At 46.1% G+C, this 13,513-nt stretch overlaps 1 protein-coding gene across 1 annotated transcript in view; it reads left to right on the forward strand.

The window, feature by feature from the left end:
• The first annotated feature begins 164 nt into the window (after window positions 1–164).
• The window catches only part of LOC135900700 (uncharacterized), a 53,830-nt gene continuing 40,481 nt past the window's right edge, over window positions 165–13,513 (forward strand). The window contains exon 1 of the mRNA XM_065430245.2: window positions 165–335. The gene's annotated coding sequence lies outside the window, so the exon portion shown is untranslated. The remainder of the gene's footprint in view (window positions 336–13,513) is intronic.

The following is a 13,513-nucleotide window of genomic DNA, read 5'->3' on the forward strand; positions in this document are numbered from 1 at the left end:
ATGACTTGGACAGGTGACCGAGTGAGACTCTCTTACCTGCAATATATCCGTCCTTACTTCAACGGTAGCAGAAATTATTGCACCGGAAACGCTGCAAATCTGCTATTGAGATTGACCGTAAAATATAGCCGCGCCACGCGAAGCAACCGTGCCCACCCGTGCAGTGAAAGAAGACGCAGAAGAAGCAAGCTGCTCCAAGTGCTCTGCACGCATCCTGGGCGCTCTACGTTCCAATTTTGGGGAACGTCGATGTGCAGTCAAGTCGACCCGTGTTGCCTGCTCATTGACAAAGAGACCTGGACGCCTTATCCAAGTACTTTGAGCCGTCCTGACAGGTGCGTTTTCATGTCATCGAGCAATCAGCCATTTAGTGCGCGGTTTCGAGAAGACTTGCGCATATTATGCGTTTAGCTTAACCGCAAGCGTACACTGTTATTAAGTTCTTAGTATATGGTGGCTTATATTCTTCACCAATACACCGGGTTATCTGAACCGCTGAACTGCAGCGTGCCCCAGCGAACTTTTGAAGTCGCGTTCGTGGTACACAAGTTCGATAAGTAAAGCAAACATATAATGCGAGGCATTCTTTCCCGCATTCTTCGCACTTCGCGGTACGCAGCTAGTGGTTGGCTCGTGTCCTACCTAGCTTTGTAAAACGAAAATAATTTGTGACCTATGGTGGAATCGAACCTCAGCCGTGGAGCACACGAGCCTGGTCTAACCTCTGCAGCCCACTATTCTTAAAATGTTTCTTTTTAAACCACAAGGTGACGATCGCACGCATACTTTTCTATTTCCGACGGCAGCAAGCCCTCTGAAACACTCGGTGCTTGGGTCACGCGACACTTAGCTCTTCTTCTTTTCTCGGGACAGCTCGCGCTTTGAGGAGCCATGTCAGCATAGCCTATTACCCTTCAGCACTTTGCACCATGTAGAAGCCGTGCGACATTCTGCTAATTTCATTATTGCCTATGGTAATCACGTTTTAATTTTTCTTCCCTGCAATACAAATGCCATCGCCCCCCCCCCCCCCCGTTTTACCATACATCACATCACATAACCATAGGTACTCACGAATGCATAACACGCAGTCGCAGATGACATCACAGTCCGTGTCTCTCCCGCTTGCTTTCGTCCACTACCCCTGTACCAGCCACAATCGGCATGTCGCAAGCTCTCGCCGAATAGCCGATATAGATATCATGCCTTCGATTCTATACGCTGGTCTTCGGCGTATTTGTCATAGTAGTGCTGTCGTCAAATACACGTATGCTCGTCCACCCCCCCCCCCCCCCCCGACCCTCACGCACAATTACTCAATTAATAGAAGCACGTTTGTTAGCCTGGTAACGGTTTGCGGAGTTCCAAATAATGCTGCATATTCAGGGGACTGCAAACTACTTTGCATAAAAATGATTTCCAGAGGGCGTTTTGTCTGCACAACTTCTTGTCTCGTAGTCAACTAGAGGTACATGCTGTATTATTACATTTTAAGTTCGAGAAACGCGCTATGCGTTTTCCTAATTATGCTGGAGTGAACGTGACACACTCAGAATCTCCCCGGTATTTGGCGTGTGTCCTTGATCGGTTTCTCACTGAGTAAAGTGGGCCGATGCCGTAGACAACGAAATAAAATTGGGCCAGTTACAGATATTGTGTGATAACTGGGGTGATCCTTGCCCCGTCAGTAACGAATTATTAAATTCTGTAGGGAAAATTTTAACTTGCAGGTAATGGTGTTGTAGGTGCCCAGAGTGCGAATAAGAAAATTCGTCTCTCTACGAACTTCATGAAAATTCGGTCGCGTCCTCATATAGAGACATCGTGACTCACTACTAACTTTGTTTTCTCTAGTAAGCTTTGGCAGTTTACTGAAAGAAGGGAAATTTATTTATTCGATGCTGTGTGACTGGTGTATCAACGGGTTCGCAGGTTGTGACATTGGAAGGAAGTCTTTCTCAGCTCCGATGCACAGGAAAACATCGCGTTTATGGCATGGTTTTCGTCGCACACTGCTCTTACTTGCACCACTACGGAAACGGCGACTCGACTTGCTGATGCCAGTGCTCCTGCGCATTGTACCATATCATACCGCATCGCCATCGCCGGGCAAAGTGGGTGATTTAAAATGAGCTATTGAGGACTGACGTTAAAAGAAATAATGCTAAATTGCAGCGCAGACAAAATTCTCAAATACAAAAACAAGAGTCCGTGTTGCTTCTGCGGGCCACATTTACCCGAACGAAAGTACATTCATCTGGCTTCAAACTAGGAGTCACTGATATGCGGACAACCACTCGAGGTAGCGATATAATTGTCAGAATGGCGTAGTTCGCTTGATGGTCCAGAAACGTGAGCGTCTAACGTCTTCACCACTAAACATTGCGTGCGTCGATGTTTGTAGATTTAAAAATCATCAGTACTCGAAATTAAGAGAAATAGTAAAAAATTAATTTCTTTCTTCAACAGTGCTTTAACTGGTGGAACAAGTCCGAAAAGGGTCGCTAGCTTTAAATTTCCGCTCGGTGCCTATGGGTCGCCGGCGTGGCAAAGAAAGAGTTAGTAAATCACAGTGTCGCCGTATGGAGACGTGGATGTAAACAGCATCAAAACTATTCAAGCACGGAACCCAGTGTATTGAGTAAATTTTTTCGTAAGAACTAGCCCCTTCTTTACATAAAACAGGATATTTTAAGAGCTCTGAGTGATATAGGCTGCTGTAAAAGAGCAATTTTAAGAACGACAAACCAATGCTTCCATAAGATATGGAGTTGTCCGTCTTCAAATATCTTTATCTTCAGTAGCGTTTCGCCTCTTCATATCAGATGACATTCACGACGTTTATTTGTGTGTCCAATATTGAACTCACCAATGTGCAGCGTGGTTCCTTCGCTTTTTTTTTATGAAAATGATAATGAAGAAAGTCCCGTCTCCATATGGAAACACCACGACTGAAAGGGCTATAGACTGTACGATCCAGGGTCAGTTGGCTTATCCTAATCACGTGGTTTGGCACTCAACGGTCCTGACAAGCTTGAGTTCAGGGATAGAAGCTTATTATCGTTTTCAGTGATTCGCCCTTTTTAAACCGGCGCATTTCGGTTACCTTTATAAAGGTTGCCATGCTTTTAGACTACTTGTACACCCTGCTTCCATAGAGTCAGGCTAACCACAGGCGCTGCCAGTGTGGCATTAGGAAAGGTCTGCATTTCTGTTCGAGCGGGCGCCTTAAATTGCGTCCCAGACGTAGAGTAGCCCCCTGCATTGATTGCTTGCAACACACGTGAGCACAGAATGCTAGAGGTGAGAAAAAAAAGAAGCAAAAAATGACTACTAACATAGTGCTCGCCTTTTCATTAACCTGTGCGGTCCTTTCTGACAGCACCCCATGAGAGAACAGTGGTCCGATGACATAATCTGTAATCGCCGGTTTCGCATCATGGACCAGTCGACGACGCTCCTTCAAAGGACATCTTTACTGCTTGATTTATCTCTGCAAGCAAAATACACTGCCGACTGTTGATTCAATGCTAAATACATCCCTTCTGGCGTGAAATTCAAAATTAATGAAAGAAGACTGCGAAGTGAGACTGGACAGGGATGTAACATGAGGTGTGCAGCAGGACGCCAGAAATTTTCAATTAAAGTACGTAAGAAGAGGTGCGTGGTGGGCTCTAGAAAGCAGGTCTTACATCGCATCGTCGGAAACACAAGGTCAGATTTAATGAGCAGTGGAAGTGTACTTCTCATTGCTCATCCTTGCTCACACCGCAGAAGTTCTGGAGGTACCGCGGAACAAAGCGAGAGTGCCATATTTTACAGCTAGCGAGATCTACCGAGTGTGCGCTAACTTATACGCCTGCGCAAAGTTTCCCTCTCCACTTTTTGTAGTATCTTCACTGGCGATTGCGATTTATTTGTCCTGCGAGTTCTTCTTTCACGGCGTTATGCCGGGTGTTTCGGCGAACAACACTGAAAAATTTTTAATTATAGGCTCTCTGCGAAAAAAAAAAACTTATCAAAAGGGAACTGTTAGCTGCGGCGGACTTCAGTAAGTGTGAAAGACGTGCTACTTAGCTAGATTGTTAACTAAGAATTACTAATGAACCTTTTATTTGCGAAGTTTGAATGTCATTGCCAAAGGCGAGTTTGTAGCCAAAGAGAAGATGATGTCATACCAGTTTTTTTTTAGTTGTTTCGTCAAGCCCTGCACGACTTTAGAAATCCTGGTGTTTTTTCCGCAACAAAATTTAACTCAGCCCATGAGGAGCGCCGGAAGTCTAGTGCAACCGCAACGTACGCCGGTCAGGTATTGCATTGACTGCGGTGGCCAATTCGAAATGTATGTAGTGATCTCCCGTGCTAGGGAGCCTTAACGCTCAGCTTAAATCACCGCCAACGTTATCTTTTGCTTATTCGCTGGCCCTAAGGAACAGGCTAGCCATTACCAGCCGTCAGTTTTAAGAACGCTGATAGGCGCTAGCCTGGCCCCCTGCCTGTTTAGTGAGCTCCGGAAGCCGCCTTTTTTTTTCTTTCGTTCACATCAGGCTAGCTTCATTGAAGGAATAAAGCCATGCGCTTTTGTGAAAGTGTAGAGTTTTATTTATCAGTGCCGGTGTCTTGGCATGCAGCTCTCAACAGTCTTCTTTTGTTACGTGTTATCGGCTTCACAGCTAAAATAAACGAGGATTCCGTAGCTAAAACGTTTTGCCATTGTAGCTGAAGTTATGGACACCGGAACAGGAGTGAATACAGGTCTATTGAGTTCGTCATTTGTGTAGACCTTTGGCGTGACGTCATGTCTCTCAAACATTGACGCTTACGCTCGTGGAATGCGTGAATTCCTGACATTACGTCAATTCCTTCTATGAAAGGGGAGATCTAGAAACGGTCTGGCGCCTTGCAACACCGGCTTGATCTGCAAACTGGAACTGCCATAGGTCCAGCATAGGCAGTACCCGTGTTGTGCTCTTTCGGAACTCTATTGTTCGCAGCTTCCGTTTCGTGCTCTTCGATAGCCGAGGGAATGGGGCTCGTGCTCGAAAAGTTCGCCAGAGGTTCTGCATTTTCGTGTGCTGGGGCTAACCCTCATTCTCCTTCAGCGCCTTCCTCGTCCAACGATGTTGCTAGCTCACCCTCCTCGCGGTGTCTTAGCTGATCTTCGTGACGCTTACATAGTTCCCCATCCTCCGTCTTGACCGTGCTCAGGCGGGCGCCCCTGGTATTCTGTATCGCTGCGGGTCTCCAGCTGGCGCATGCCCTATAGTCCTTGCACCATACCGGTTCTCCGGGCAAATGTGTGCGGGGAAGTGCACCTGCGGTAGAAAGAGGTGGTGAAACTACGTTATCCAACATAGAACGTACGTGTTTCAAAACGAAGAAGTAGGAAGCCATGTGTCTTTCCGTTTCGAAGTGGGGTGCGCGGATAGCGCAGTAGCCATTGGGCCAGGCGGATTTCGAGGGTGCCATTCACGTTTTTGTGCAATCCTTTAACAGTGCGCACTACCCTCTCTGCCAGCCCGTTGGATTGCGGATGTTACGGAGAGGATCGTAAGTGTGGGATGCCGTTACCTTCCATGAATTCGCGGAATTGTCTACTTGTAAACGAGGGCCCGTTGTCGGAAACAACTCTTCGTGGCAACCCAAATCTGTTGAAAATTCCCCGCAAGGCTTCATCAGTGTTATGTACGCTATTTATTTTCAGCAGAACTAGCTCGATCGATTTGGTACGCGAATCCACTACGATCATCAACATTCGCCCTGCGATTGGTCCTGTGAAATCAATGTGGATTATTGGCCACAGCTCAAAGGTGTCCGGCCACGGAATCGGCACTTGAGCGCGTGGCATGCTGCAGTTTTGCTGCCACGTACGTTGCATATGCGTGCACGATATTCTGGATATCCTTGTCAAGTCCGAGATACTAGAAAAGTGCCCGAGCCAGATTTTTCATCGCCTACATGCCTTGATGGTTATCGTGCAGCAGCTGCAGCATTCATTTCCGAGCTGCGGTGGGTATCATGGCACGATGGCCCCAATAAACAATACAGTGGCTGCAGGTCAGCTCGTCTTTCTTCTGGAACAAAGGTAGCAATGCTTCTTGTGTTTCTGGCAATCTCCTTGACCAGCCTTACCGAACACATGTCGCATAACCGGCCTGAGCATGCCATTAACCTCCGTCATTTCGGCAAATTGTTCGACGACGCCAGCCTGGTGTCCAGATGGTCTGTAAGCAGCACGTACTCACGTTCATCGTTCAACATTGGCTTCACTGTCTTGTCATCCTGTGGCACTTGCATGGGAAGACGGCTCAACGCGTCTGCCACAATTATGTGCTTTCCCGGTTTGTACTGAATGGATTGCTTGTAACCACGGAGTAAAAGAGCCTAACGCCGTATCTTCGCTGCTGCCAAGGGTGGTATTGGTTTAGCTGTCCTACTTTCTCTACTGGAGTTTTTCCTGATCAACTGAAAATAGCTCGTGTGTGTCCGGTTTTCAAAGGTGGTAATGACAAAGAAATTGCAAATTATCCACCAATATCGGTACTTCCAATACTGTCGAAAGTGTTTGAAAGTGCTATTAATATCAGATTATAAAATTTTTTAAGAAGTATAATATCATAAGTGAGGCCCAGTCTGGCTTTCAAAAAGGCAAATCCACCGAGCTTGCATTACTCGATATTAAAAGTGAGATACTAAATAATTTCGAGTCAAAGCTTTACACGCTGGGACTGTTTGTAGATTTCCGTAAAGCATTTGATACCGTGTGTCATAGCGTTCTTCTAGAAAAACTTAATAATTACGGCGTCCGTGGTATTGCCAATAGATTACTACAAAATTACTTGACAGACCGTTGCCAATATGTAGTTATTAATCAGGAAACATCCTCGCATGCTAAGGTCAACAATGGTGTCCCACAAGGATCTATACTCGGTCCCCTGTTATTTATAATTTACGTAAATGGCCTGTGTCACATTCCAGATTCTCCTAAAATAATTATGTACGCCGATGACACTAATATTTTTTTTACTGATGTTTCAATTTATAACCTTGAAGGAAGTGTAAATACCTATCTAAGTAAGCCGTCTTGTTGGCTTAAAATCAAGAAGTTACGACTAAACGTGAGTAAAACTAAATACATATTGTTTGCACCTATCAATGAGCCAAGGAATATAAGCTTAAATGCTTACTTTGAGGGCCAGACGCTTCAGCAAGTTAAGGTTCAAAAATTTCTGGGCGTATGGTTCCAGGAAGACCTGCCTTGGAATGAACACGTAAATAAATTAGCATTAGAATTAAGCAAAAGTGTTGGATGTATGCACAGGTTAAGCCGATTATTACCACTTTGGCTCAAGAAAGCGCTATATTATACGTTATTCTATTCCAGGCTTAGTTACTGCGTGTTGATTTGGGGCACAACGACAGCACAAAACTATACCACATTTCTCACATTACAAAAAAAAGGTACTACGAATATTTGAGGGATATTATGGTCAGCCGCAAGGTCTCAGCACGCGTCCGCTATTTACTAAACATTTCATATTGCAAGCTAACCAAATCTATTATCTTAAGCTTTTTCTGCATATCCAAAATAATAAGCTATACCCCACGTACACTTCTTCTAGATGTGTTCAATATTGCCTCCGGTCACAAAGTATAAGAACACCGAAAATCAGAACTACCTACGGTCGGCAGCATATTCTGCATCAAATACCCAGTCTGCTTAATAAACTTGGCAAAATTTAGACCTAAATAAACAAATTTCCAAAAATAGGTTTAAACAAATTCTTCTTGAAAATTGCATTGAATATGTTTAATTACTGTTTAAGTGTTGATTCCAACCTCCATGTGTATTGACTTTTTTTATCTTATTCAAAGTGCACTGTGTTTTATTTCTTAGCACACATTGTTGCGTTTTTTTTTTTCTGCTTGTTACAATAGGTGAATGTCAATCTGCTTGTTTTCTTTACTCTGTTATATTTTCTTGTCTTTTTTATGACTAGAGACAATTTAGATTGTTCAATGATTATCTTTTGTCTGCTTATGCCTGCTTGCTGAAACTGTATCTCGGAGGAAAAGCCTCTCTCAGGCTGTATAGCCTTTTGCTTTTGCTTCGATTTCTGTTGATGTACAGAAAGAAATCAATAACTAAACCTCAAAAAGGCACTTCAGCGGCTTATGATCCGTGGCCAATGTACATTTGTTTCCTTGCAAATGTTCGTGGAACTTGGTCCCGCCGAATACCACGGCTAAGGCTTCGCGCTCAACCTGAGCATGATTTTCCACGGCTGAAGAGAGAGCTCGAGATCAAAACCCGATTGTTTGATTTACGCCGTCCACTCTGGGGTACAAGACTGCGCCGACACCGCATGAGGATGCGTCTGTTTCCAAAATGAGTGGTTTTGTTGGGTCATAGTAGCTCGAAACCTGCACCTCCTTTATCAACCGCTTCAGTGCCTCGTATGCATTTTCTTGCTTAGCTTTCCATTGCCAAGGCCTGTTCTATCTTAATAACTGGTTAACGGCGTAAGTACTGTAGCCAGATTCCCCAAGAATGCGTTGTAATACGTAAACAGACCTAGTAGCGCGCGAAGTTCCATTAGACACGTAGGTTGAGGCAATCGCAAGAGCACGTCGATGTTTTCAGTTTTTGGCCTCAGGCATGTTGCGCTAATGGAATGACCAAGGAATTACACCTCCGGCTGACGAAATCTGTATTTTAGCGGGTGAATACGAACACGGGCTTCCATGAAACGGTGGAACACCTGGCGCAACGTGTCACAATTTCCTCCTTTCTAGGTGACCTCCACATCGTCCAAGTATACTTGTACACTCGAGACCTTGCAACATCGCTTCCATTCGCTTCTGAAAAACCATCGATGCTGACGCAACCCCAAACGGTAGCCAGTTGAAGCTATGCAACACTTCGGGCTTGTTTACTCCCAGCAGCTTTTTTGTCGCGTCATTTATTGGTAGCTGGTTGTATGCATCTTTCAAATATATTGTACTGAATATTTCCCATCCGCTGAGCTTCGCAAATATGTCCCTTATCTTTGGCAGGGGGTATTCCGTGTAGTATGCTGCGTTGACTGTCGTTCTAAAATCACCCCACAAGCGGGTGAAGCCGTCCTTCTTGACGACGGGAACGAGTGGCGCCACCTACTCGGCACTGCTGATCTGTGTCAGTATGGCCGTGTCAACGAACCTTTGATTTCTGATTTCACAAGCTCTTGTAGTACGTATGGTACAGATGGGGCCTTACAGAATCGCGGTACGGTTCTTTCGCGCAACTGTAAACGAACCGTAGACCTCTTCATTAATCCTAGCCGTGGCGAAAACAGATCGGCTTATTCCACCGTCAGCGTGGCAGCGTGGCTCGCAGCGTGGCTTCAGCAGCTCGCGGCTTACCGTCCTTGACGTCCACGTTGAACACTGGGCCTCTGATCAGCTGAAGTGTTTTGATTATGTCTCGCCCACACAGGTTTGGGCTCCAGCAGCCGAGCACCACTAGCGTCGCGTTGGCGGTTTCCCTATCGTAGGTGACAGGAACTTTCAGCTGTCCTTTCACCGGTAGTCTCCCGAGGAAGCAACTCAGTTGATACGACGACGTGTCCACCATGGGCCAGCGGCGGCGGTGCTGGGCGTAAGTTGGCCATGTCACTATTGGCACTGGTGACCCTGTGTCTACTTGCATCTTCATGGGCACCCCTTTCCACTGTAGCGTTTGCCATATCGGCCGGATCAGTCCTGTCGACGACTCATGGAGGTGTAACAGGAACTGTTCATAATCCTCGCTATGTAAGGATGGTTCCTCACAGTAACCTAAGTTTTCTTGGCGTGGCTTGGAATTGCACATTGAAGCCAGGCGTCCCCTCCTCCGATAAGAGAAACACTCAACGCGGCAGAACCTGCATTTGGCGGTCTTGCGGCCGTCACTTCCGCAGCAAAGGCAGTCGGTCTGGACCTCGCTGCTAAACTCTATAATCCGGACTGGTAGCGGCATCCTTGAGAACTTCTTGTGCTCTTGCTTTGTTCGTACTGCGTGGAAACCCTATCTGATTGGTCCATCTCCCATCTGTTGTACGTTGCGTGTCGCCATCTCAGCAGCTAGCGCCGTATCCTCTGCTTCCTGCAACGTGTGTGTGTGCCTTGCTAGCAGATTACGACGCACTCCAGCTTCCCGTAGACTGTAGACAAGCCTGTCGCGCAGCATTCTCTCTAGCACCTCGCCTAAATTGCACGTATTAGCCATCGTCCGTAGCTCGACAATGAAATCGCTTGTCGTCTCGTCAGCTTGCTGATTCCTTGTGAAAAACCGATAAGACTCTGCAATCTCGTTGCCAGTTGGCGTAAAGTACTCGGCCAGTTCTTGAACTGCTGCTTTGCACGTCAGATTCTGAATCTTGTCAGGCGCACAACGGCCTGCCAGAAGATCTACCGTCTTGGAAATAAGAATGCCAACAAGACCCGACGCTTCTTCGGACCGACAATCTAATGGGCTTCGAAAAAGCTTATAATTGCACCTGGGCCGCTATCTTGTACACGTTCGAAAAGCCGACGTTCGATTTCGCCTCACGCGATTGGACTAGATTGGCCTGGGCCGCGATTTCGGTGCAGCCTGGACTATCGCGCGAGGCGAAATCGGACGTCGGCTATCTCAGCCCTGATATGCGTCCCACTTGTGCCCTTCGTTAAATTAGGAAGCACGGCTTGCCAGGGTGAAGCACGGAATGCTTTACCCTGGCCGTGGGGGTAATCTTCGTCGCCACTGAAGTAATGGACGCCGGAAAAGGAATGAACACAGGGGCCCTATAACGTAAGACTATTCCAATGTGTTTTATTCCAAACTCCGGACGTGAAATTTGCGTAACCATTGCGACGTAAGCATCAGGCGGTGACCCTCAGCGTTGCCTCAACAGCCCAATCAAACGCCCTCTTAGTTTATAAGAGGTCACGTTTGTTCACTTTCAAAACAAATAACCTTGCCTAAATTTAGCGGTTTTTCGTTTCTAATTGGCTGCCAGAAGGCGAGGAGCACGCTCAAGTGGTGAGGTCTTGAATGGGCCGAGCCAGCGCAGCTGAATATAGTTAATCGTACGAAGAGAGTGGTGCCGGCGTCTACGATGGGTCCGCTTTCCCTTACTTGGCTTGCGGTGGCTCGCCTAAAATTGCGGCGGCGTGCGACGGACAGTTAAAAATGCCGCTAAAACGGATCCTCAGCAGAGAAGAGAATGCAAAGCGAGGTCGTAAAGGTGCCGAAAGTGCTCCAAAACGTTACACGTCCATGCAGAAAGCTTTCTTATACGCAATTAAACCCATACTCTCCGGCAGGTGCGAGTTCTCAGTGCCTGAGCGAACGGTGGAAGCCATCTTTTATTCCTTTTGGAACGGGGCAGCCTGCGGCTATTCAGAAAAAAATTCAGTTTTGTTAGCCATATTACTGCATCTTCATTGCGTACACGTCACTTTGACGCGGTGAGTTCTCGTGGTTTTCAGACCCAGCGCAACAGGCAAGTGAAGTGGATGCAGCCCGAAAACGTTTGACCAAAATCCGAGGGCAAATGGCAAAAAGGCGTTAAATGAGTAATAACTATTTTTCTTTTGTTCGGTCCAAATGTGCATAATCAGTGTGTACACGTCATATCAGATGTAGAGCTAGCGCGGTTTTTGTGACGTCGCGTGACAGACAGGCGAAGTGGGGATGGTACAAAAATGTTTTTGACCAATCGCGGAGGGATGATTGCAGAATCGGAATAAAAACGTTTGCAATAGCTTTGCGTTATAACGCCCCTGGTTTATTGAGTTAGTCGTTTAAGTGCTCAACTCTGGCGTGACTACATGGCACTCAAGCATTGACGTATGCGTTGGTCGAATGGGTGAATATTTGACATTACATCACTATCACGGTGTTGCTTCTTTCAAGCTTCCGTCCCATTTGTTGTAAGAAGTGGCAACCTATTATTAGGAAATCTTGAATTCGTTAGTTTAGCAGTTTCAACACATATAACATACATCAATGAACAAAAATGGCATATCTGAATGTTTCAGTTGGTTGCAGCCTTATTCGGCTCCACGTAAGCAATGTCATTTGGGAGAACACAAAATGTTTACATTCATCATAATCATCAGCCTGGTGACGCCCACTGCAGGGCAAAGGCCTCTCCCATACTTCTCCAACTACCCCGGTCATGTACTAATTGTGGCCATGTTGTCCCTGCAAACTTCATAATCTCATCCGCCCACCGAAATTTCTCCCGCCCTCTGCTACGCTTCCTTTCCCTTGGAATCCATTCCGTAACTCTTAATGACCATCGGTTAATTTCCCTCCTCATTACGTGTCCTGCCCATGCCCATTTTTTTTTCTTGATTTCAACTAAGATATCTTTAACTCGCGTTTGTTCCCTCACCCAATCTGCTCTTTTCTTATCCCTTAGCGTTACACCTATCATTATTCTTTCCACAGCTCGTTGCGTCGTCCTCAATTTAAGTAGAACCCTTTTCGTAAGCCTTCAGGTTTCTGCCCCGTACGTCAGTACTGGTAAGACACAGCTGTTATAGACTTTTCCTTTGAGGGATAATGGCAACCTGCTGTTCATGATCTGAGAATGCCTGCCAAACGCACCCCAGCCCATTTTTATTCCTCTGATTATTTCAGTCTCATGATCCGGTTCCGCGGTCACTATCTGTCCTAAGTACATGTATTCCCTTACCACTTCCAGTGCCTCCCTGCCTATCGTAAACGGCTATTCTCTTCCGAGACTGCTAAAAATTACTTTAGTTTTCGGCTGAATAATTTTTAGACCCACCCTTCGGCTTTGCCTCTCCAGGTCAGTGAGCATGCATTGCAGTTGGTCCCCTGAGTTACTAAGCAAGGAAATATCATCAGCGAATCGCAAGTTACTAAGGTATTCTCCATTAACTCTTATCCCCAATTCTCCCCAATCCAGGTCTCTAAATACCTCCTGTAAACACGCTGTGAATAGCATTGAAGAGATCGTATCTGTCTGCCTGACGCCTTTCTTGATTGGGATTTTGTTGCTTTCTTTATGGAGGAAGGACTGTGGTCGCTGTGGAGCAGCTATAGATATATTTCAGTATTTTTATATACGGCTCGTCTACACCTTGATTCCGCAATGGCTCCATGACTGGCGAGGTTCAGACTGAACCAAACGCTTTCGCGTAATCAATGAAACCTATATGTTAGCGTTTTTCCAAGATTCCGGTACGCTAGAAGTCATGAGGCATTGCGTATACAGGGTGGCCAGTTTCTCTAGAACAATCTGCCCACCATCTTTCAACAAATCTGCTGTTACCTGATCCTCCCCAGCTGCCTTCCCCCTTTGCGTAGCTCCCAAGGCTTCCTTTACTTCTTCCGGCGTTACCTCTGGGATTTCAAATTTCTCTAGACTATTCCCTCTTCCATTATCGTGGTGGGTGCCACTGGTACTGCATAAATTTCTATAGAACTCCTCAGCCACTTGAACTATCTCATCCACATTAGTACTGATATTGCCGG

The sequence above is a fragment of the Dermacentor albipictus genome, chromosome 2 (genome assembly GCF_038994185.2).
Source record: "Dermacentor albipictus isolate Rhodes 1998 colony chromosome 2, USDA_Dalb.pri_finalv2, whole genome shotgun sequence".
NCBI lineage: Eukaryota > Metazoa > Arthropoda > Arachnida > Ixodida > Ixodidae > Dermacentor > Dermacentor albipictus.